The 26,742-nt window shown below is 43.5% G+C and overlaps 1 protein-coding gene across 1 annotated transcript in view; it reads left to right on the forward strand.

Annotated features, from left to right (window-relative positions):
* The window catches only part of XKR6 (XK, Kell blood group complex subunit-related family, member 6), a 487,454-nt gene that overhangs the window by 349,653 nt on the left and 111,059 nt on the right, over window positions 1-26,742 (forward strand). The gene's annotated exons all lie outside the window — the stretch shown is intronic.

Raw genomic sequence — 26,742 nt, forward strand, 5'->3', positions numbered from 1 at the left:
ACCTTAACACAAAATAACCTCCATGAGAATACTGAGGAGACAGAGCAGGAAATATTCAGCCATTTTTATACAGAAAGAAATGGTCTTTGGCAAGTGAAGTGATTATGTATATATCTTGGCTTCCAAAGTGTTTAGAGGGACAGAATACACAAAGGACAAAGGAGTCTTTCTAGAAGACATGGATACTGGCATGATGTTGCTGCCTAATCCCTTTGGGAATCAGCCTAGAACCCTCAGTTCCTTCAGGACATGCTGGTTGCTGGTAGGACTGAATGTACCTGAAGGCCATTAGGACCCCTGCCACCAGCCAATGCAAGTAGCCTGCTTACTTCTTCAAACACAAGGAAATGGTAGTTTTGGGGGTTTTTTTTGTGTGTGTATTCTTTCCACAAATGTATATTGAGCTCCACTGTGGGATGGTGGATCAAAATGAGTGGGTTGTACCTTTTAATGAAGCACTTGGAGGGAGGGTATGAAGCACCTTGAGAAACCCATGAAACCCAGAGTTCTTTCCCAGTAGGGATTCAGGGAAGACTGTAGCAAGGATGGAGTATGGATATGGGGGCTGGGTCCTTAGACTCAAGTAGGACCTTGATAGAAAGAATCAGAATCATGGGAGAAACTAGGGGATGGGAAGGTGGCATGTGGAGGTAAGAAGGCCCAGAATTATCTGGGAATGGAAGCAGAGTCATTAATCAGGAGGAAACTGCTATGTGATTCATTAGAGCTGAGGCTGGAAGATAGCAGGACTGCCATCGTAGGCCACAGGGAGGAGTGAGCAGGGTTATCACACTCCTTCCGAGGCCAGGAAAGAGAAACTGGTAGTGGTCCCACCGATAGTGGTCCTGCGGCAGCATCAGGAAGAATAAGACACCACTCTGTAGTATATTCAGGAGGATTATGTGGAGCCCTGAAACTACAAGTGCAGTTTGGAAGATGCTGAGCTTGAGGCATAGATTCAGGTGGCGACCCCACTGGTCATAGGACAGCCAGCTGGAGCAGGTGGAAGTTGGGGCCTGTGGGTGTGAGCATATCCATGCAGAGGCTGAAGTTGAGGCTGAGGGTGAGCTCATTTGTCAAAGAAAAGAGCAGATGCATCGAAGAGAAGAGGGCTAAGGACAGACCTGTGGCAGGAAGAAAAAAATGAGCTACATTTCCTTCTGTTTTAGGGTCAGAGACTAGTACTGCATCTAGTGTAACACCTTTGAGAAGAACATCTTGATGTGCTTGTCTTTTTCTTTGGGAAATAACACAGAAGAGACCCTAATAAAAAGATCAAGTGATAGAATACACCTATTTTCTATTAAATCAGGATTTAATACATTGTTCTATCCCCTACCCTCATATCACATATATTATTTAATTTGTTTGAGATAGAGTACATTTCACAGGATGTATAAATCCAGGGAAATTTATTAAGTCTTGACAAGAGTTATTGAATGTTATATCAAGTTTTTTAAACTGGCAAATGTTGGACAGCTTAAAAATTATTAATTAATACGTAACATTAAATACCAATAAATTGCATGGTATATTTATGAACGATCTTTGAAAGTCATTAAATATGCATATCAGGCAATAAATCTATTCTCTCCTATAAATCTGTTCTAAACTGTGATGAGTTAGGGTTGACGTAGCAGTAAGAGGGGCCTAGATTGTCAGTGGTGCTACTGGGGCCTCAGATGATGCACAGGGACTAAGGGGTTGGTCTCCTTCCATTCCCATCATTCCCTCCAGTGGGAATGTGAAGGATGCTAAAGAAGATTGATGCCTTGGGTTATGACATGTAATCAAAGAGCAAAACACAGAGAGTTGGAGAGATGTGGGTGATAGTTTCTGTTGCTAAAAGCCATTACCTGGAATCCTCCCTGCTATCACCATCAATCACTGGAATAATGGCTGTAATTTACTGATGGCCTACTATGTGCTATGCTAGCACTTTTTAAAAATTAGCCCGTCTGATATTCTTATACAACGTTGGGAGGTAACTATTATTATCTCCAATGACAGAGGTTCAGTAACTTCCTCAAGGTCATGTAGGCCTCCTGCTGCAGTTAAGGGTGGTGGTGGTTATGTCCCGTGGAGTTGGTTTCGACTCATAGTGACTCTGTACAGGGTTTCTGAGGCTGTAAATCTTTACGGGAGCAGAAAGCCTCATCTTTCCACAGAACAGCTGGTAGTTTTGAACTGCTGACCTTGTGGCTCACAGCCCGATTTGTAACCACTACACTACCAGAGCTCCTTGCAGTTAAGGGTAGCTGATTCCAAAGCCCCTTCTCCTTGCATAACTCTGCTATCTCAATCCTAGAACTAACTTCAATCACAGGCCCTTCCCCAAGTACCATAAGTGGTTAAGTACTTCACTGTTAGGAAAAAGTTGATGGTTTGAACCCGCTCAAAGCCTCCTTGAAAATAAGATCTAGCGATCTGCTTTTGAAAGATCACAACCTTGAAAACCCTAGGGAGCAGATCTAGTCTGCACCCATTGGGGTAGTGTCAGAAATGACTTGGCGGCAACTGGTTTATTTTATGGATTTTATTTAGATAGAGAGGGACCTCAGCACTTCTGTATTTTCTCAGAGCGGTGACAAAAGAGATATTTAATTGGTTGCACAGGCTTGCTGCCTTGGTGGTTGAAGTTTGCTCATGCTACCTGGTTGGTGCTTGTACAATATCAGTTGTCATATACTCTGAATCTTATTGATGGTTATAATTTAGCCTCATCCTGAATTCCTCCAGTGATGGAGAACTTACCACCTTCCAAGGTCCGCTGACAGACTGCCTGGGGTATTAGAAAGTCTCCTGTGTTTTTGTTTTTTAACCTGCAAAGTGGATCCGTTAATGTCACCCAAGTCACTCTTCACATGTACTCATATTCTCCAAGTAGGCACTGAAGTGTAGTGTGGCCTGAGCTCTAGACTTTGCTCTGCAAGGATACCTGTGTGGTCTTGGATGAGTCACACTCCCTGGTTCTGTCTTAGTAAATTGAGGGTGCTCGATTGGACAGCCTCCATGACACCAGTCAGCTTTGAAACTGTGAGGGGGTTGCTCTTCTGGCTCCAGCTTGAGAATGTCAATGAGATGTGATGTCACGAGCAAGCCAAAGGTCTTGGACATGAAGTCAGAAAACCTTATTAGTTTTGTGATCTTAACCACTTTGGCAGCTTTTTTCTTTGTGGGACAACTTTAGTTTAGACTTTGGTAACTATGATCTGGGACAATCCTTCCATGGTCCAGGTCTCAGTAAAATGGTAGAGTGAATAAGAAGCAAGGGATAACTGGACCAAAAGGTTGGTTTGAATCACAAGGTCGGTGGTTCAAATTCACCATCCACTCCTCAGAAATGCTATACAGAGTTTCTATGAGTTGGAACTGACTCGACAGCATTTAACAACAACATAACGACTGTCTACAAGCTCACTCAATGCAGATGTCAATCTTGGCAGTGACCATTTCCTACACCCAAAGGGACTTTCTTGGTTGTTGTTGTTGTAAAGTGTTGAGCCCTCAAGTAGAATGAGGCTTACGATATCAAAATGAGGCTCAGATATTTTCTGCTTTCAGGGAGGCCATATCAGTTTTGGAGGAATTAAAGCAAAATTCTCCTAGATAGGCTACTGAGAAAGCAAGAAAGTAAATAAGATGACTTAGAAATAATGAAGGCCATAAGCCAACTCCATGGGTTTTTGACATTCATTCATTCCATAAACATTTATTAGGCCCTGTCCTGATGTGGCACTGTGAGTTAATGTGCCAAACTGCAAAGCCATTTGAACTGTAAGGTCAGTGGTTCAAGCTCACCAGCTGCTCTTTGGAAACCTTATACAGAGTTGCTATAGGTTGGAATTGACTCAACGACACTTTACAACAACAACATTCAGTGTAAGGAATCCTGGTGTGGTGCTGTGGGTTAATGTGCCAGCCTGCAAAGCCATTTGAATTACAACGTCAGTGGTTCAAGCTCACTAGCTGCTCCTCGGAAACCCTATACAGGGTCATTATGGGTCATAATCGACTTGATGGCACTTCACAACAGCAATTCCGTGTAAGGCATTTTGCTAGGCACAGAATAAGAGTAAAAAGAGGAGTGATTCAGAGTCCTTGTCCTGTCTCTCTTTTTAGGCTACAGATGTTGAACTCTGTAAGGTAGAGACCATCGCTCTTTCCATCTTCACGTGTTCTTTGCTTAGCAAAGTGTGTTGTTGGTAAGTGCCATCAAGCCAGTTTGACTCATAGTGACCCTGTATAAGATTTCCAAGGAGCAGCAGGTGTTTGAACCACCGACTTTGTGGTTGGCAGCCCAGTGTTTATCCTACAGCACCACACCAGGACTCCTAGCACAAAGGTGTTGGTGTTGTTGGTAAGTGCCATCAAGTTGGTTCTGACACATAGCAACCCTGTATAGTTTCTGAGGAGCACCTGGTGGGTACCCAGTAAACACCCGCTAGATAATGAATGACAGAGTAGAACTGTCCCAGAGGGTTTCCATGGCTATACAATCTTTACCAAGCAGACTGTCATACTTTCTACCACAGAGCATCTGGTAGATTTGAACTGCTGATCTTTTGGTTAGCCAAATGCTTAACCACTGCACCACCAGGTCTCAGTGCCCCCTAAAAACATTGACTTGAATATCTCCTTTTTTCAGATGAGGGAGATTCAGAGATTAAGTGAATTCTTCAAGTGCTAGAGCAGAGACTCGAACCCAGTCTCCCCACAGACCAGGGAAACTCCTTCTGTCTTGGAGAGATAGCCATGGATTTAGCAAAGGTCATCTGATTTATAATTAGCTCCTAGTCAATCTGTATCTCACTATCTCAGCTGGAACTTGAATTTTGTTCTCCAGACTCTCTGGCCTGCTGGTGTTCCCACAGGAGGGCTTCACTTCCCTTTTAATTAAAAAACACACTGGAACGGTTCTTTACCTTTCCTCCAACCCACAGAGAAGTCACACAGATCAGCAAGAGGCCATGTGTTGCGCTGCCGGCATGGGCCTGAGCAGAGATGTAATTTTCCTGCTTTTTGCCCTGTGCCCAGAGCAGGCTAGTGGGCGAGGGCACAGGGACACTCCCGCAGGGAGAAATTGCCACAATCCCAGCCCACTCAGAAGACAAAGGTTTGAGACTTATTTTTTAGCTTTTGTTTGCTTTTCATCACAACTTTATTTGAACCTGATCTTTAGGTGAGCTGGGGAGTTTTTCGAGAGTTGTTTTGACTCATGGCTAGCATCTTATCTTAATGCTGCTGTGGTCTTTGCTGGAAGAAGCCTCTCCATTGCCTCTCTGAGGGTGGGCAGAGCTGGAGAAGTCTGGGACCATGCTGGCCCCATGCTCCTGCAGCACTTTCTGCCCAAGGCAGCCAACGGAGCTGCTAGCCAGTGTGAGGATGCAGTGGATTCTCCTCCAGTCCCCTTGTAGTCATGTGCATGGCTGCTTGAGCCTTGCTGAAACTCATTCAGTCATAGGAACTTCTCAGTTAGAAGGACCACTTTACAGATGAGGAAACTGAGGTTCAGAGAAGCTAAGCAGTTTCCCCAAGGCCACAAACCATCAAGTGGCAGAGCTGGAATTTGAACCCAAGTATCTCAGAAACCCTATACAGGGTAGCTACGAGTGGGAACTGACTTGGCAGCACATAACAACAAGTGTGACCTCAGGAGTCCAGGTGAGGCAGTGGTTAAACGGTGCACCGGCTAACCAACAAGTGGGCAGTTCAATCCCACCAACTATTCTGTAGAAGAAGGATGTGGAGGTGTGCTTCCGTAAAGATGACAGCCTTGGAAAGTCTATGGGCAGTTGTACTGTGTCCTATGAGGAATTGACTAGGTAACAGTGAGTTTCGATTTTGGGTTGTGACCTCACATTCTGTGCTCTCTCGTATACCTTGTACCACTTGATGCAGCACCTCCTGGAGAAGAAACAAAATTCCACTGGAGTAACATTTCTTGGCAAGAGAGAGAGGAAAGAAGGAGAATAAATGTGAGACAATTTTCTAAGCTTCCTAGCTGCTAGTCCAGTTATTCACTTGCCACCCTTGCCCACACCAAAGCTTGGAGCAGGGCTGATATGAAAATTTTTCCTGCAAAGGGGACAGCTCCACATGTAGCTAAGCTGCCTGGTGACTAGGGCTGTGGGTAACCAGGGCTGTGCTCATTTGCATGGATGCTGCTAGGACATCTAGCCCAGGTTTGAGGAGGAGGATCCTAGGCTCTTATGGGAACACCTGCTTCCCTCTGAGCTGAGTTGGTTTTTGTTACTGTTGTTGTTTGGTTCTGAGCTAGTGCTCTTAACTTTTTTTTTGCTCTGACACTGTTTTGAAAGGAAATTCAGGATTCACCAGAGTTGTTTGGCTGTGTGACAGTGGGAAAAGCATGGTCCTCTCTGTCCACCCATCTTTCCATCAGTCAAAGGCCTTCTCAGCCATCCCTTGCTCATACTACACTGCCACAGATAGATGTTTTGCTGTAATTCTTGACTTTTTCATTAAAGTTAGAAATTTATAACACAGTGTTCTCTTAAAACTAGCATGTTGGAGTCTGCTAGCATTTGATGAGTCTAGCTTTCAGGTGCCTCCTGAGAGACCTCTTCCACTGTCATCTCACAGAGGCAACGAGGACATGTTGAATACAAGATAAGCATCCAAATCTGCCTTTATCATTTACTCACTGTGTGACCTTATGCAAATGACTTGGCCTTACTGATCACAATTTTCTATTTGTAAAGAGAAGAATGATAAACTGTATCCAGAAAACTGAGATAAGAAACTTTAGAAGGCACTTAGCACTATGGTAACACAGACTGGGCACTCAAGAAATATCAGTAGCCTTCCCCCATTCCTGGACCTCAGCTCTGTCATCTATGAAGTGGGGATAAAATATGCTTCAGTTGACAGTTAGCAAGATTGGATGAGATAAAGTATGGAGTAACCTGTCTGACACTCATTGAGGCTAAGCAAATATCATGTACCCCTCCTTTCTTGGATTGGGACCCAGAAGCCATGGACACCTAAGTTTAGTGGAACACTGGAAGCAATCAGGACAGGGGATTTTGATGACTGACCTGGAAGGAATGGCTAATGATGTGGCATTGTCTCTCTCCAACAACTGTTTTGCTCTGCTTGGTGGTAGCGATGGTGGTGGTGTTGGTGGTTGTGTATCGTGAGTCAGGTCTGATTCATGGAGTGTCTATATTGGGTTTCCAAGGCTGTAAGTCTTTATGGAAGCAGAAAGCCTAATCTTTCTCCTACAGAACCTCTGGTAGTTTCAAACTGCTGACCTTGCAGCTACCAAGGCTCCTTGGCTATGCTTGGTGATGTCCAGTTAAGATACTGGGGCATCAAACTTACAGATAGTACCCATGTGACCTAGCTTCATTGGCTGGATGATCAGAACTCAACTAGAGGTCTATTAAAAGAAATTTTTAAAATAAAGATAACAAGTGTAAATCACTATAATTTTATGAACTTGACCTAAATTTATGGATGTAGTGGTGGTGGTGGTGGTGGTGGTGTGCTGTGGAGTCAATTCTGACTCATAGCATCCCCGCATTGGGTTTCCGAGGCTGTAAATCTTTATGGGAGCAGAAAGCCTCATCTTTCTCCCACGGAACACCTGGTAGTTTCAAACTGCTGACCTTGAGGTTTGCAACCCGACTCGTAACTACTGTGCTACCAGAGTTCCTTTATTTTTGGATGTAGTAGCTTAAAATACCAACCTACAGGGAAAGAATCTTCACAGCAAGGATCATTCTCATCCCCTCTGTACACAGGGTTGATAGGGATGGGAAACAGACATTGGCTACCTAAAATGGGGGGACTATAAAGGCACAAAGTGACTGGTTTACAAGTTTTCAAGAGGGAGTTTAGTTTCAGAGCGTGCGGGGGAAGGTAGAATCCCCACTGAATCCTGTCTAGATGGGTCTGGTGAAAGGAGATGGTGCTAAGATTCTTATGATTCAACAGTGAGTAATTGTTATCATGACTAATTGCAATTGTCACAACTGTAAAGGTAGAAGTTTTAAGGCAAAAAGGGGGGTGTGGTTGATCTTACAGTCCAGAAACAGAGGACCCTGGGACCATCAAGGGAGAAGAGCCAGAGCAGAGTGAGGGACCCTATCCAGAGAAGCAGCGACATGAGAGATGGAGGAAGAGATGATGACAGGCAGAGATGGTGCAGCTGAAGACTCTAGACTCATGGAGGGAGAGGGCTGAGAGACTCATGCTGGTGGCCGGGAGCAGACAGGCTTGCAGGGCATGCCCTTTGGTTGTTTGAATGATTGTATGTTCCTGAGTGTTTTGGTGTATATAAAAACGACAACAACAACAGAGGGAATAGAAACAAATACTGTTGAATAATGATGCATGGAGGGGATTGTCATCATTGCAATGAAATGAAATATGATAGGATGAGTGTAAAACTGATGTTCTCCCATGTAAGCTGTCACTCAATTAACAATACAAACTTAATTATATGTATATACTGGGGCATATATGGCAATTAGTAATGTTGTTAAGTGCCATCGAGCTGGTTCTGAATTATAGCAACCCTGTATAGGGTTTCTGTGGAGTGGCTGGTGGGTTTGAACCACTAACTTTGCAATTAGCAGGAATTAGTACTGGGTTACTTTAAATTCCCAGCTTATAACATGAATCAAGTTCATTCAATCAAAATAGGTGTTTCATCAAGTCATATTAATTAAAACTCTAGTCTTATGATGTGTATTCTCAGGAAACATGCCTGAATGACATACAATAGTTACCTACTCTTTCAGAAGAATCAAAATCTATTCAGGACAATCTCAAGAAACCAGCAAAGGTAAAACTTCTACAGAATGGCCATATGAAAGGCCACAAACTCATGTGCAGGAACGCCTGGGTCTTCCTCTGAGAGGCTCGCCAGGCTCTCTCTCATGGGAGCTATAGAGTACTACTCTAGTGCACTTTTAGCAAATGTGTCTGCCCTCCACAGTGCTGACTCATCCTGCACCATCTCTTCCAAGACCATATGATTGTAACTAATGGCCCTTTAGAGGCTGACAAAGCACCTTTACATGGGTTATTTTCTTTCCTTCTTATATCAGCTCTATAAGGTAAAATAGTATTATCATTGCCATTTTACAGAGAATCTGAGACCTAAAGAGGTTAAGTGATTTGCCCAAAATCATACATTAAAAAAAAAAAAGACAAAAAACAAACCCAGTTGCCACCAAGTTAACTCTAATTCATGATGACCCCACATGTGTCAAAGCAAAACTGTGCTCCACAGGGTTTCCAATGGCTTATGTTTCAGAAGTAGACCTCCAGGTATTTCTTCCTAGGCACCTCTGTTGTTATTGTTGTTGTTAAGTGCCATCGAGTCAGTTTCGACTCATAGCGACCCTATATAGGATTTCCAAAGAGCAGCTGGTGGGTTTGAACCACTGGCCTTGTGGTTCTCAGTACAGTGCTGATCTGGATGTTAATTGTGCCATCCAGGGAGTACAAGGTCATTTATTAGTAACTGGAAAACCAAAGATTTAAATTCTGGTCTAACATCAAACTCAAACTCCATGTTGTTTCTCCAAGAAATCTCTGTTCTATTTGGGCTAGATTGATATTCAAATCACTTAACAATATGTGAGGCACAGATACCAACCAATCAGTGAGGTCACCCAGAGGCCCCTGATGAGCTGGGAAGAATCCCAGAGCAGCGAGAGGAGGCGGGGACAGGCATTTAGGGTGTTCTGACCAGTGGTTAATTAGTAGTACAGAAATATATATTTTTAAAATAGACCTTAATTTTTAGAGCAGTTTAAGCTTTACAGAAAAAAATTAAGCAAAAAGTACAGTGTTGTCTTTCCACCTTGTACACCATTTCTCATATAATTAACATCTTGTGTTTCTGTGGTACATTTGTTCCAGTTGATGAATCAATATTGATATATTACTATGAACTAAAGTCCAGAGTTTACATTTGGGATCACAACAGCCCTATCAGTTTTGAAAAATGTCATGTGTCCAGCATTACAATATCATGTGGAAAAGTTTCACTGCCCCCAAATATACAGAGATATTTTCACAAATATTTAACAACAGGTCTGCTGGGATGAGGGTTCTAGTGAGAATTATCAGAGGTGGAAAGAGAAGTGTTGGATAAGTTAGGAGAAGGGACTGACAAATCTACTTTTGGAGCTCAAGAATGAAAAAAATGGTCCTAAAAATATTCATTTTATCTGACATCTACTGCAACACCGCCACTTGTCTGTCAGTTTGTCTTACTGTGGTGGCTTATGAGTTGCTGTGATTCTGAAAGCTATACCTCCGGTATTTTAAATAACAGCAGGGTCACCCATGGTGGACAGGTTTCAGATCAAGCTGGGGGAACTGAAGAAAAAATTCAAGTCTCAACTTAAGTTATTGAAAGATTCTCTGGGAAAATTATTGAATGATGCTGAAAGCATCAAGAGACGATGGATCGAGTCACTGTACCAAAAGGAAATGGTTAATGTTCAACCGTTTCAAGAGGTAGCATATGATCAAGAGCCAATGATACTGAAGGATGAAGTCCAAGGTATATTGAAGGAATTGGCAAAGAACAAGGTACCAGGAATTGATGGAATAAAAATTGAAATTTTTCAAGAAAGTGAAGTGGCAAGAAATTTGGAAGACAACTATCTGGCCGACTGATTGGAAGAGATCCATGTTTGTGCCCATTCCAAAGAGAGGTGACCCAATGGAATGCGGAAATCATCAGACAATCTCTTTGATATCTCATGAAAGTAAAGTTTTGCTAAAGGTAATACAGAAATATTTACAATCATACATTGACAGAGAATTTCCAGAGGTTCAAGCTGGATTCAGAAGAGGCCGTGGAATGAGGAATATCATTGCTAATATCCAATGGATCTTGGCTGAAAGCAGAGAATGTCAGAAAGATGTTTACCTATGCTTTATTGACTATGCAAAGACTTTCAATTGTGTGGATCATGACAAACTATGGACAACATTGTGAAATATGAGTATTCCAGAACACTTAACTGTGCTCATGAGGAATCTGTACCTGGACCAGGAAGCAGTTGTTTGAACAGAACATGGGAACACTGAATGGTTTAAAAATTTAAAAAGTGTGCAACAATGTTGTATTCTTTCACCATACTTATTCAACCTGTATGCTGAGCAAATAATCCAAGAAACTGGGTTATATGAAGAAAAACACATCAGGATTGGAGGAAGACTCATTAACAACCTGCGATATGTAGATGATACAACCTTGCTTGCTGAAAGTGAAGAGGACTTAAAACATTTACTGATGAAGATGAAAGAGCACAGCCTTCGGTATGGATTACATCTCAATGTAAAGAAAACAAAAATCTTCACCACTGAACCAAAAAACAACATTCTTATCAACAGAGAAAAGATTGAAGTTGTCAAGGACTCATTCTTCTTGGATCAACTGTCAACACTCATGGAAGTAGCAGTCAAGAAATCAAACAACATGTTGCATTAGGCAAATCTGCTGCACAAGACCTTTTTAAAGTATTGAAGAGCAAAGATGTCAGCTTGAGGACTAAGGTGTGCCTGACCCAAGCCATGGTATTTTCAATAACCTCATATGCATGCAAAGAATAAGGAAGAGTATAGAAGAATTGATGTTTTTGAGTTTGGGTGTTGGAGGAGAATATTGAGGGTGCCATGGGTTACCAAAAGAACTGATAGATCTGTTTTGGAAGAAGTGCAGCCAGAGTGCTCCTTGAAGGTCAAGATGGCCAAACATCGTCTCTCATACTTCAGGCATATTGTCAGGAGGGACCAGTCGCTGGAGAAGGATATCATGTTTGGCAAGGTGGAGACAGAGGAAGACCCCCAATGAGATGGATTGGCAAAGTGGCAGCATTGATGCACTCAAGCATGGCAAAAGTAGTGAGGTTAGCCCAGGATTGGGCAGTGTTTCTTTCTGCTGTGCATAAGGTTGCTAAGTGTCGCTACTGACTCGATGGCACCTAACAACAACAACAACTGCAGCAAGTTCCACAAGTATGTCTGATTGGGTGTGTAAGTCTGCCCCAATTCATCCCATTCAGTTCCAAGACCTAAGGGAGACAACACGGGATGCTGGGGGACCTGGGGTGGAGTGGGTAGTACATGTCAGGGGTTTGGCAATGCAAGCTCTTCCCTACTTGGGACTTCCGCTTCCCATTGAGTAAGAGGGAATAGTACCAGGGACTGCAAAAGGTAACAGTAGGTAAGCTCACTGGACAGGGTCTTACATCTGGAGACCCCTTTCAGTTACAAACACTAAGTGGCCGTATGAGATGCTTTACTTAATTCTCCTGACCCAATTTCCTCCCCTGAAAAATTGGGTGGTCTCTTCTCGTTTTCCTTTTCTATGATTTCCTGGTGTCATTCCTCTGTCCCTATGCAATTCCAAAATATATTGAACCTGTTCATATTTAAAACACACAAGAACAGAAAAAGCAGCAGAATACAGAAGAAAAGATAAACTAGAAAAGGCTAAAGACTAGATAACAACAGGTTCTCAAGTTGGATATTACTGCAATCTGAGCCCTAAATTTACCTTTGAGCTTCCTGGAAGCTGAGGCAGAAAGGGAAACATGGGGATTTAAATTTCATATTTGCTTGTTAAAGGGTGCTTGGGTTTTTCCCTTAAAGAAAACCAACTTCCTGGCACCTAGTTTACTACCTGAGTTCTTATTCACATCAAAGGCAGAAGAAAAAAATTATCTGGTTGAAATTTTGTTAATGATACAGAAACCTTTTTTACAAATGGACATTTCTCATTTTACTCCTCCACAAAAAAGTCAGGGGAAAAAAAACACCAAAAAACATTTTATCGGATGGAAGATATATCTGTAGTTTAACCTCGGAAACCCTGTACAGGGTCGCTATGGGTCGGACCCGACTCGATGGCACTTAACAACAACAACAACAACAAGATAATATAGCCAATGTTTGTTTCCTGGTCTAAAATGAGGCCCAATCAATGTTTAATGAATTAATCATCGAGCTCAATGGGGAACAACATAAAGAATCTACAGGATTGCTTTCCTTGCAAACAAACATGTCTCCAGGGAGTCGGGTGTTCCTGGATCTTGGTCACTTCATGTTTCAGTTCTCTAAGGAGGGCCTGTTGCCTGGTTCATTTGAGACACTGTGCTTTGTCCCTTAGGATAGTGCCAAGCCAATGGGAGCCACTCGATAAATATTTGTTAAATTGTATGTTAGGTTGCAGACTATGAGAACTAAGGCCAGAAAGGATTTAAGAAAATGTGGAGTCCAGTGCTTTCACCTTACAAATGAGGAATCTCAGGCCCATTCTCAGAGGACTGTTCTGGCCTTTGGTGACCAGTTAGCCACTTAGTGGCAGATGCGAGTTCAGCCCTCTATCTTAGATGTATTTGTACATTTATCCTTGGCTCAGTGCAAGGCAAATTCAGGAACTGTGGGCAGCTCTTCCCTACTTCAGAGAAGCACATGAAAAGGCATATGATATTGCCAGTCAAATGAGGCTCTGCTGACCACAGTAAAGAGATTACAGTCAGAGCCTAACAGCTCCCTCCCCTTCATGAGTACAGATCAAAGAGGTTCTGCCCAAAGGAATTGATTTTAAGGGCCAACTCTTCTGCGGTGAGAAATTAGGATTATGACTTACATGATCACTTATACAGGACTGTGAGCATCTGGAGTCGGTGTAAAGTTTTTGTAAAGAAATCAGAGTAGTGGGGAAGGGGATAGTTGTGCTTCAGTGGGACAATGCTCACTTTCCATTCTCACTTTCCATTCGAGAGACCTGGGGTTCAATTCCCAGCCAATGCACCTGTGGTATAACTGCCACTCACTCACCCATCAGTGGAGGCTGGCATGCTGCTATGATGCTGAACGGGTTTCAGCAGAGCTTCGAGACTAAGACAGAGTAGGGAAACGGCTGGCCATCTATTTCTGAAAATTAACCAAAGAAAACCCTATGGATTACAACGGTGCAATCCAGAACCAACCATGGGAGGAGCGTAGGTCCCAGCAGTATTTCATTCCATTTTGTAAGAGGTTGGCATGAGAGGTCAATTCAGTAACAGCTAACAACATCAGTCTAGAGGAAACATATGCCTGTTTTTCTCACACAGGTGAGAGGCTGGAATGATTGAACCTCAAAGAGACATCTGTGCATCCTACCTTCAGGTTGACTTGCAAATGAATTGCATCAGTCAGATAAGAGCATGGCTTGTTATTAAGCTCTGTATAGGGTTTAACCTTTAACCCTGTATAGGGGTTTCTGGTTTCAGAGGCTGTGAATCTGTTTCGGGAGCAAAAAGTCTAAACTTTCTTCCTTGGAGCAGCTGATGAGCTCAAACCGCCAGTTCAATGCCCAGTGCTTGTCCTACCTACAGAGCCACCATACTCCCATTACATAAAGTTGTTGTTGTTAAGTGCCATCGCAAATCAGTTCTGACTCATAGCTATCCTGTATAGGGTTTCTGAGGAGTGGCTGGTGATGCTGAACCACCGACCTTGCGGTTTAAACCAACCTTGCAGTCCAACGCCACACCAGGACTCCATATTTGCCATTCCTACTTTGGTGGGTACAAATTTATATAATTAAATCTATCACTTTTAATTAAATGTATTCCTGACTAGTCCATTTCATTGAGTTCCTTTTGATACCGTTATATAACATCTCTATCCAGACACAACTTGATTTGAAAAACTTGGAATGTGTTTTTTTAAGAGTCTGGGCAGCTTCCAAGAGCAACACTTACGGCCACCTGCCAATGCACAAGTGCTACAGAGACTCTCGGGTACAAGGCGTCAATGTTGGATCTTCTCAAAGGTCACATAGAACCAGCTGCTTCAAGATTACTGGGGTACTTGTAAAAATACTGATTTGGTTGCCTAGCCTCTGACCTAGGAAATAAGAATTTTTAGAGGTTGTTTTGAAAATCAGGATTTTTGTCAAGTTCCCCAAGTCTGTGATTCTGACACACTCAAGTTTGGGACCCTCTGCTCTAATTTTCTAAAGAAATTTCTAAGACCTAAGAAATTTTTTGCTCCTCAAACTGGAAGTTCAGTTTTTAGGGGAAAATAGATCAAATTTAACATGTTAAGTTTGAAAAAAAAAAAAAAAAAAAAGATGATGGTGTCCATTGCAGAGAAGATGAACTGCAGTGAGGTTGTAGAGTTCAAAGGGGCTGCTGTCTTCCCAATGCCCAGAACTCCCAGACTACCAAGCTTGTCAACCATGGATGAACAGCCCTTTGTCTGCCAGAGCCTGGCTCTGTGGAACCATTCTTTCTCCATTCTCATTTTCCTTCTCGATATAATATGTTTTTAAAGTTTTTATTGTGAATTGAGCGAAAGTTTACAGGGCAGATCATCAATTTTACATTCAACAAATCATACAAAGATTATAATCCCCTCCATGTATCATCAGTTAACAGTATTTCTCTGTATTCATTTTAACTCTTTTTGTTTTTAAACATTCAGGCATTTATAATAATTTACACCACCAAAGGGTGCATTCTGCAAGTCTGCCTCCTGGCCACCCGCTCTCAGTCCCTCTCTGTCCATGAATCTAGAGTCCTCAGCTGCTCCCTCTCTTCATGTCCCCATCTCTACTTCCATCTCTGGTGTCGCTGCTTCTCTGGATAAGTTCTTGCATTCTGCTTGTACTCTTCTCCCTTGATGGTCCTAGCATCCTCTGTTTCTGGACTGTAAGATTAAATACTCCCCAGTTTTTGTTATAAAACCTCTACCTTTGTAATTGTGACAGTCACAATTAGTCATGATAACAATTACTCAGTATTGAATCATAAGAATCTTATCCCCATCTCTTTTTACCAGACCCATCTAGACAAGATGAAAACTATTCAGTGGGGACTCTTTCTTCCCCTCCCCCCACACACATGTAAATTAAACTCCCTGTTGAAACCTTGTAAACCAGTAACTTAGTGCCTTTATCGCACCCTTATTTTAGGTAGCCAATGTCTAAGTTGCCCATCCCTATCTACCCTGTGTACCAAGGGGATCGCATTGATACTCGATGTGAAGACTCCTTCCCTCTTGGTTGGTATTTTGAGCTACTACTTCCTTGAATATAGGTCAAGTTCATTAAATTGTAGCAATTTACCCTTGTTTCCTTTATCAAAAATTGTTTTATTTTTTACCTTCCTCTTGGCACTTAACAACAACAACAAAAGTCAAGTTCTAAGGAGCTCTAATAGCACAGTGGGTATGAATCTGGCTGCAAGCTGCAAGGTCAGCAGTTCAAAACTACCAGCTGTTCCACAGGAGATAGAGGAGACTTTCTGCTCCTGTAAAGATTTACAGCCTCTGAAACACTGTACAGGGTCGCTATGAGTCGGAACCGACTCCACAGCACATAACAACATCAGAGTAATACTGTGTTTCATACGTTTTCAATGACTGATTTTTCAGAAGGAGACCACTAGGCCTCTCTTTCAAGGCACCAAGGACTGCTCCAGTATCCTGAGGATAGGAATGTTACATAAGGAACTGTTGACACTCAAAGGTTTCAGAGAACACGGAGAAGGAGCAGTCACTGCAATCCAGAAGAGAGGACTGCCTGGCAGAAGCTAAGTCAGGGACACAGCCAGTCTCAGTGAGCCTGCAGGATGGCAGCCAGCCCTCTCCCTTTCCTCTCTCTGACCTCCTGCTCCTGTTCTCCACTGTGAGGGCAACTGAACCCATGGATGTCATCCACACAGGTCAGCCTCATGGGCCCAGAACAGGAAAGAGAATCTGGAGGGGCAAATAGAAGACTCCAGTACATAGGAAACAGAAAGAAACATGTAAGCTTTTTTGTTTGTTCTTTACTTCGTGATTAAAATGACAGGTGATCCGTTCTTTATTTTAAAAGTGGGTGAGTTGCATATTTCTCTGCTATGGAGGAAGAGTAAGGTCAGCTGATGGGAAGAAGGTGTGTAGGAGGAGGATCAGAGAAGGCCCAGAGGGAGCAGGGAAGGCAGACTGCCTGCCAGGCTGGGCAGGGAGAGGTGCCTTCCCCTACTGATCATTGGGTCTCAGGGAGCCAGATCCTACATGCTAGAAGGATCAAAGAAGGACTGATTTTCACAGGAAAATAGGCTTCTGAACTGACCAGGAATTGTGTTGGGGCCTGCCCAAGAAGAAACAGGACTGTCATCAGAGGACCTGTTCGCAGGCAGGACAGCCTTAATTAAGCATTGTCTCAGGTCTGAGTGAGGGTGTGATTGAGCCCTGGGGCCTCTGTTCTGAGTGGGAAAATCCAGTCAGAAGGGAAATGATCCTCTGTTCTCTAGTACACTTCTAGAGAGATGTCTCTGACCTCCTTGTCCAGCCAGTGTTCCTCATCTGAAGCCCATGCCCCAACAGAACTTATGACAATGCCTTGAAAAGGAATTCAGGGGCTGAAATCCCATACTTGCAAGTCTGTGTTGAACCAATGCTGCCAGTACTGGCTTTTGCTCTATCTCCTTGCACCATGGGACCCTGCCTCTTCCACCTCATCTCAAACCTTCCCACTCTGTCGTCAGAGCCTGGACTGTAGCTACAAGACTGGGCACTCTGACTTTTGCGCTTTGCTCCACATCAGTCACTCCTTGCTCCCCTGCCTGATCCCTGACCTGACCCGCACCAGTTGTCTGGTCTTTTCCCCCACAACATCTGTAGGCAGTCCCAGCCTTCCTAGCTGCCTGGCTGAGAAACAGGCAAGAATCGCATTAAACCAAGGGGGAGCCCTGCCTTTTAGAAGAGACTTGGATCTCTCTGGAAGGCTTGGACGTTTTGCCGAGGTGACTTAAAGTTGAGCACTTTGCATGTTATCTCACCGACTCCCACAACAATCATATGAAGACTGTACTGTTACCTATTGTACAGTTGAATAAACTGAGGCTCAGAGAAGATTCATGCTTTGTTCATTAGTACCACTACCAGTAGCTTTGAGTGGGTGGTGTCTCTGGATCAATAGATTTTGAACTTCATTGTGCATGCCATTCACTTAGGGATCTTATTAAAAATACACATTTTGATCTAGTAGATCTGGGGTGGGGCTTAAGGCCCTAGATGGCAGTTTTCAAGCTTTGCAGCACATTGTTGAAATTACATGAAGCCTGCATCTCACCTCAATAGAGTGGAGTACAGCCTGGGCATTTAAAGTACTCTCTAAATGATTATGCTATGCAGCAAAATTTTAAGCATTGTCCTAAACCAATGCTTCTCTAATGTCAACCTGCATCAGAATTATCCAGAGGACTTGTTAAAACACAGATTCCTGGGCCATGTCCCCAGTGTTCCTATTCTGAATGTCTGAGGGCAGGCACTGAAAACTTGTATTCCTAACAAGTTTCCAGATACTGTTGTTGCTACTGCTGCTGCTGGTACCAGGGCTACACAGACCAGTGGTTCCCAAAGGGCAGTCTGTGGGCCTGTAGCATCAGCATCACTTGGGAACTTGTTAGAAATGTAAAGGATCAGGAACAACTCCAGAAGACTGAAGCAGAACCTTGGGATGTGCCCAGCAATCTGCATTTTAACAATCCATCTGTTTTGCCTCCACCTCCCACCAGGTGAATCTGGTGCATTCTGATGTCTGGCAATCACTGCTGGAGACCTTTTGGGATCATTGCACCTGCAGAGGTTCCAGCTCTGTCTCCTCAACTTGGGTTGAAAGAATGTTTGGATTGAAGCATCCTAGAATTTGAGATGTTATCAACCATTCTTTGGGGATCCGGCAGCCCACACCTGCTGGGTGTGAAACAAGTATGAGATGGAAGTCTGAAGTACCTTTAGTTGGCCCAAACTGCATGCATCACAAGTTTCGTTCCATCAGTGTGAACTGTCGGAAGCAAGAACATCTGTTAAATCATTCTCACTTTCTTGTTTTGTGCAGAGTAAGAGTTAAATTGCCTAATCCTGTCAGACAGCCTTCTGTTGCCCCGGTACCAGGCAGGAACCCTCACACTCCAGGTCTCAAGTGGGCTGTTTGCTGTCTTGGTTTTCCTCCTGGAAAGAGAGTAATCCGGAACTGCTCCCACAGGACTCCTGAGTGCCCTAGCTTGTCATGTAAAATGACCGTAAAGTCAGAAGTACTGCTTTGTTGCCTGCATTCATTTGGTAAATGGGTTTCCAGTGTTGTGTCGGTGCCAGGTGCCAGGGGTCAGCAGCAAACCAGACAAACAGCTGCCTCTAGGTTGCTCTTCTTGTAAGTAGGAGCCAGTCTACCCAATAATCAAGTTAAGCACGGACTGACTTGTGCTTATTTACTAATCTTTAGTGAACAGCTTCACATGGTTTCTTCCCATCTCAAGTAAGTCCATACTCATTGCTTATTGGCCTCCCTGAACTCTGTAAGAACCATAGTGCTCCTGGGGAAACTTAGTCTTCTATCTTAGCTCTGTTCTTAATGCAATGGGTAGATCAAGGGAATAGCCCCTGCCTAGAGCCAGACGCAAACATTGGTGCTCTTGTCATTTTGTTGTTGTGAGGTGCTGGTGAGTCAGTTCCGACAAGTGACCCTGGCATCACAGTGCCCAGTCTTGTGCTACCCTCACAATTGTTGCTATGCTTGAGTCCATTGCTGTTGCCATATAGTTGGGGACCTTCCTCTTTTTCACTGATCCCCCCACTTTACCAAGTATGATGCCCTTCTCCAGGGATGGGTCCCTCCTGTTACTATGTCACTTTACAGATGAACAAACTGAAGGGCAGAGGACTTTCTGGACATTATCAGAACTCAGTGGAACAGAAGGACTGAAGACAGACACGTGCTCACGGCACCCAGAGATCTGTCGTGTATCAGCCAGAGCATGCTACCATGCATTTCTTGGAGTCTTGGCAATACCTTTTCCTATATGGGCAGCCAAGAGCCCCACCAGCAGGTACAATGGTGGAGTTCAGCCCAGTTGGTGGCATTTTGCCACTCCTTGCAAAGGAGAAAGGAGGAAACAGCAAAGGCAAAATTTTCATCCTCTGTTACCACTCCCCACTAATAGAAGGGGGTTAGAAAACTATGTGCAAGTTGTTGTAGACACCAGGACTTTGGGGGCCCTGGAGTACTGGTCAAGGAGCCCTGGTGGCACAGTGTGTTAAGCATTGGGCTGCTAACTGCAAGGTTGACAGTTGAAAGCCACCAACTGCTCTACAGGAGAAAGATGTGAAGATTTATGGTCTTGGTAACTCTATTCTGCCCTATAAGGTTTTTCTAGTAGTGGGAGTGCTGGTCAGGAAAACTGAATTGGAAGTGTCGTTCCATGGACCTGGACCTGGACCATTCCCCAAAGGGCTCTGGGGAATGCTACACACACAAGCATCAGGAAACAGGGGTGTAGCTGCTGGAGGAATGAGGAGACAAAGGGTTCCTGCTCTAGCCAGGACTGGCTTCAGAATGGGCAGGTGGGTCTTGAGGTAGTGGAGGCCACAGTGATTTTTCTGGGACAGGCTCAGACTGGCAGATGTTCATTGTTGGGAGGTTTCTGTGGGCAATTACTGCTGTTGCTAAATCCTTGGGAGTTGGTGCTGACTCATAGCTACCCTGTATAGGATTTCCAAGGAGCAGCTGGTGAATCTAAACCGCCAATCTTGCAGTTCAAACCAATCTTGAGGACCATTGCGTTATACCACAGTGCCAGTTCTTTTTCAGTTCCAAGACTAAGAATATGATGCTCAAAGGCCCTGTGAAGGCTGAGGCATCATTTGCCCTCAGGCTATTGAAACAAACGATCTCTGTGTCTCCCACATGCCTCAGGTGAACTTGGAATTTTTTAGTCTTGCTTCATCTACATGTATGTGTTTGGGAAGAGATGCCTGTCATGATTGTTCTGGTACCCAGATTGTGGGAAATCTGGGACTCTGCTACTGAGAGATGTTACTGTGAAGTGGTGTTGACCTTCAACTCTGAATAAGGCTTGGTGTCCAGAGGGGTTGTTTCAGTCTCAGAGCTGAAGACAGGTGTACTAGAAGCCTTGTGTGTACGTGTATGTTTGTGTGATGTGCATATGTATACAATATGTATGTATGTGTGGACTTGTCTGTATGTGTGGGTATATATGAAGGATGTCAAAAAGTTCATAGAAAAATGAAATTAAAAGACAGTAGAATTTTCCCACCAGATTTTTGAAACCGCCTCAAATATATGTGTGTGGAGTGTGTATGTGTGAGAGTGTGTGTGCATGGTACGTGGTGTGTATATATATGGAGCTGGGTTTATAGAATCCATTCCTCTCATAGCCACTGAGCCATGCCAGGTGTTCCACTGAGATACATAAGAGTCTGCAGGCAACCCCAACCCAAGGGGTGAAGAACTGGGAGGTAGGTTGGGTACTAAATGCATCCCAGCACCCATAGGAAAAGGTTCTTAGAGTCAAACTGATTGCTGGTGGCACAAGACCCCAGGTGATACCCTGGATTGGTGCCCCAAGCATGGAGATCTGTGGGATACATTTCAGTCTATGGGTTCTAGAGGGATGATGATTATCCACCATGTTTATGGTCTTCAGGGAGTATTTGGCTCTTATACAACCAATTCTACAGCCACTGAGATTTTTTTTCTGTGAGACAGTAATGAAGCAGGAAATGGGAGAATTCCAGTATTTATTGAATCTTTATTCTGTTCATTGTACTAGTCAATTTACATAATCCTCACAACCACCTCTGAGGGGGTATTATTTTATCTGTTTTCTAGATATGAAAATGAAGCTCAGAGAAGTTAAGTAACTTGGCTATGAGCTGAAATTTGAATCCAGGACAACTCCAGAGTCCATGCTGTGTTCATTTCATTTACACCCTTAGTAAATACGTAAATGCCGACTTTGTGCCAGGAACTGTTTTAGGTACTGGAGATTTACAGTGAACGAAAACCCCTTCCCTCATGACATTAATATTCTAGTACAGATAGACAACCAGCTAAAATACTGTATAAAACAAAATTGTTGCTGCCAAGTGGGTTCCAATTGATGGCCACCCCACACGTTTTAGAGCAAAACCTTGAATTAGGTTTTTGAAGACTGTATTCTTTACAGATGTAGATCTCCAGGTATTTCTTCATTAGTACCACTGGGTAGATTTGAACCACTAACTTTTGTTTGCACCACCCAGAGATGGTAATAGTTGCGACAGATCAAAATTGAGGAGAAAAGGCTAGGAGGAAAGTCCTCACTGGTAAAGCAGCATTTGACAAAGGCCAAAAGGAGAGGCTCATGTGGCTTTCTGGGTAAAGGACATTCCAGTCAAAGGGAAGAGCTAGTACAAAAGTCCTGGGGCAGGGGCTGATGTACCAGTGTGGCCAGAGCCAAATGAGTGAGGAAAGAGAGGTAGGAAAGGTCAGAGAGGGAGCAGGGTAGCCTTGTGAAGCCCACAGCCTGATTCTGAATGAGAAGACAGCCACTGGAGGGAAGAGTGGGAGAGTGGCAGGCTCTGTAACATTCAAACAAGATCATTCTGACTGAGGTGTTTGCTATTCTGTCAACTGACTGTAGGGGCCCAGGCAGGTACAGGGAAACCACTGAGACTGTTATATGGTCAAAGGATAGTTGCTACTTGGAAATGTTGGCAGGGACCAAAGCTGAGATCTACTGTTTTTTTGAGAACAGAAAAGTCCAGAATATTAGCCTAAAAATAGAGTCAAGAGAATAAGAGATGTTGAATCTAATTTGCTTTCCAAGCTCCAGAAGATGCAAAACATAAAAACATAAAATTATAATTGTGGCTTCTATAGACAGTCCTTCCTGCACCTCACCTCCAGAAGGAGGAAGAGAAGTTTTCCTACCTCTCAAACCACCAGGGGACTTCCCTCCCAGGGTTTGTCACAGCCAAAACACCAGAGTGGCAAAATGGGCTGATAAAGTCAGGGGTCACGGAACTACAATGCGATTATATCATGTGCAACTGGTTACAATACAGAGTTCTGCTATGTAATTTAGTAACCCCTCTATTGTATGATAATATTATGCTTTGGGAAAAGCATTTAAGTCTGTATTTTCTTACCTCTTAAAAAAGATTGAAAATAAGTCCCCTCAGTGTTCTCAGGAGGTGTCCCCCTTCCTTCCCTTGCCCCCCATGAAAGCCCCCCTATGTGGTTATTAGGCCAAGGCTTCTTTCATTGTACTTCAAAGAACAGTTCACAGTAAGATCAGTATTTTAAGTGGAGAAGGAGCTTAATGCTCGCCCCCTGAATAAAAGGTATAGCTTTGCTCTAAAAAAGATGGCATATAATTAGACATGCATTTATGTTTGATGAAAACTAAGTGCCCCCATTTTATTGTCAATGAAATAATGATTCTTGTGGCCCTTGGTGTGGTGAAAGGTTTCTAACCACATTCCAGACCTCTGTTCTTTCTTGCGACATTTTAGTAGGGAAGTCAGTTACTTATTTCCAGTTTAAAAACAAGGAAAATGAATTGACCCACGTGGAAAAGATGAACAAAATAGGAAGACTCACATTTCTGGATACCAACCTGCGGGCACTGTGTTTGCCTCCGTCTCAGAGGCATGCGCACTCCTGTCTGAAGGAGGCTGATGGCATGCTCAGACCACTTAAGCCACCCATCTGGGTATACATGGAAGAGCTTCTGCCTGAAAGGACAATCTTGCAATTCCCTTTTAATTTCTGCGTTTATTTTGCAGATGTTTACTGTGTGCTCACTCTATGTGTCAAACCAATGCCTAACTTCTGGTTTGCAGGGGGCTCCACCCCCATGAGCCATTCATGCAATCATGCCCGCCCACTGTCTAAAAGACTTTCTTCTTGACTTCTCTCTTTGACTTCACTCCAACTCATGGCTCCCACCATAGTTCAAGCACCCACATCTCTTGCTCTTGTTGGCACACAAAACCCAGAGATCTTAATTAGCAATTTGAATCTTGCCACGTTGGCGCTTACATCTCTATCTTCTCAATGGCGCGCGCTGCTTTAAGGGCTGTTTGTCCTCATTTCTGTTTTCCCTTCAGCTCTCATACTGTGGCTGTCCTCTGCTCTCTGAGCCTCAGCAAGGACCTGTGTACTGACAGGAATATTTTACCCTATGTCCCTGGATGACTGCTTCCTGCTCATTTGTTCTCAGGACAAATGCCCCTTTCTCAGAAGAGGTCTCCCGGATCAGTCGATTTAACCTGACGCTTCCTTAAGCAATCTCCATCACATTGTTCTAACTTTGTTTTCTTGATAGTGCCTCTTGTTTGTTTACTTGTTTAATTTTTTTAAATTTCTCACCCTGCCAACTAGAAGGCAAGTCATAACCCAAACTTGTAGAACAATTGCCAACACATTTAAAAGTCCTTTAAAACTCTTTGTTGAAGGAATGACTGGATGAGTAGATGAGGGACTGAGAAGAGTGAAATTTCAGCTTTGGGACTTGAAGGCAGTAGGACTTTGGTGTCAGATCTGAGGTTTTGATTCTGTGTAATCTTGGGTAAATGGTCTTACTTCCCTGGCCTCATTTTCCTATCCGCAAATTGAGAATAATATCCACCTTGTTGGACCGTGTTGAGGATCAGATTAGATCACTATGTGAAAGTGGCAGACTGCCCAACACATAGTGGAAAGTCAGTGAATCTGAGTTTTCTTCTTTCTCTGGTGGAGATTCTTCCCTAATCAAAGGAAAGGCTTCAGCTCTTTAATCATTGCCCCTCTTAATGTTAGGTAACTCATCCATCTTTGCCTCTGAGACTGGGATAGACCTGTGTCAAGGGTAATGTCTACATTACATGGTGTGTATGGGTAGATGGGCTTGAGGGTTCTCCTGGCTTCTTGAAGGAGACTGGTCAGGCTATATCTGATCCCACCTGTGTAGGAAAAGACTTCTATTTATATACCAGATTTAAACAGAGCTGGGCCATGGGTAGCTTCAAGACAGAGTCATGGCCAGGACAGAGACACTACAGGTGCGAATATTAAGGAGGCACTCATCTTCAGGGTTATCACCTAAGAGTGAGTATCCTTGTTCTGGCCCTGGGAACTTATGGTTCAAAGGGACCACTGAGAATAACCTCCCACCCGTTGTTAGATTGCCCCTGTAGTCTTCCTGCCATAGAAAAACGTAAGAAAGAGACTAAATTAGTGTCCAGCTCTCTATATAGTTGTCTCCTCTATTTCTACCTGCTCTCTTTACTGATAATGGACAAAATCAGTTGATAACATCTACCTATTGTTTCTGCTTATCCCTGGGACTACAGAGAACAAGTGTAGTACCTTCTATGTGTCAGGCAAAGGGAACCCAGTTCGTTTCTCATTTCTGTGGTTTCCAGGCCACACTTCATCACAGAGCAGAGAAAGGAGAGGTTCTGCGTAAGCATTTTGACCAGGAAAGAGGTGTCATTGAATCCAGAGTGGCATTGAAAAGTCCTTGTGAACCCACATCATTATCACTTTGTGGGCGCATATCAAGAAAACCCCAAAGCATGCAAGTGCCCAGAGTGGCCTAGAAGAGGTGGCCAAAGCTCAGAGTGATTGAACCACACTCCTGGCTGTAGGAGCATACCTCCAATGCCCATGTGGGGCAGCCCCTTTCTCAGGCTAAATATTTTCCTGCTAAATAGTAGACAGAGATTTTACACTAAAAGAAAGACCTGCTTCCCAAAGCAGTGATACTCCCAGGCCTTCCTGCCTCACCCTCCAAGATAACTGATGATGATGATGATGAGAATTCCTAATGCCTGTAATCTACCTGATTCCTTTCTCCAGAGGCTCTCAGACTCCCAGGTGTAACTTTCTCAGTTAAGCTCATCACTTCAAGATGTAGTCTAGAGAAGAAAGGAGTTAGTCCCTCCATTTCTAAGATGAGAAAATGCAGGCACAAGTTGGTACTGCCTTTGCCAGCTGGGAACCCAGGCCAAGTCCTAAGTCTCTGTTTCTTCGTCTGTAAAAGGAGAACGTTGACTTGGATGAGGACCACAGACGTGACCACCCCCCAGTGTTCTATGACTTCTGCCCCTGATAGAACCAGGTGTGGTCCTTCCCAGGAGGATAATAAGAACTTCCTAAACTTCCTGCCTTGTCAGTGAATATGTAGATCTCAGGATGATCCCTGCCCAGAATAAATCTACATGGGCCCTCCTTTGGGAGGATGGCATAGCCCACTGGGCAGCTCATTGTCAGTTTTGATTTAACCAGATGAAGCACAGTTAAAACCAAGATGAGTGTCCTAATCACATAATTACATTAGTGCCGGCTCCAAAGAGTCAACAGGCTCCCCAGGTCTCAGGGTTCGGTCCGCTGTCTCCCAGGCTCCTCACAGATGGCACACAGAGAACATTTTCTTTTCCAGATGACTTGGCTCGATCACCATCCAAAAGGGGAATTGAACCACATGGAAGAACTGTGCATATTCAATTTGGACACTATTTTGAGACTCAGGGATTAGGAGAGCTGTAAGAGCTGTTTAAATTTTCTAGCTTAATGCAAATGAGGGAAAGTGAGGCCCAGAGAGGGGATCTGACTTATCCAATTCACATAGCACACAATATATTTTCCAAATCATTATGGGGTTCTCCTTTTTTGTTTCAGTCCAGTAGATTTTGAAAATGTCAGAGTTTAATTGCAAATGATATATAGTTAAAGAAGTCCTGAACTATATGACTCAATGGTTAAGTGTTTTGCTGCTAACAGAAAGGTTGGAGATGGTAGTTTGAACCTATCCAGTGTCTCCATGATGGAAAAGATCTGGCAGTAAAGATTACAGAGTAGCAAACACTATGGGGCAAGTCTACTCTGTATATGCTTTAAGTCAGAATCAACTCAGCAGCATAGAGTAACAATGACAGTAT

Source organism: Chrysochloris asiatica, unplaced genomic scaffold (assembly GCF_000296735.1).
Source record: "Chrysochloris asiatica unplaced genomic scaffold, ChrAsi1.0 scaffold00064, whole genome shotgun sequence".
Taxonomy (NCBI): domain Eukaryota; kingdom Metazoa; phylum Chordata; class Mammalia; order Afrosoricida; family Chrysochloridae; genus Chrysochloris; species Chrysochloris asiatica.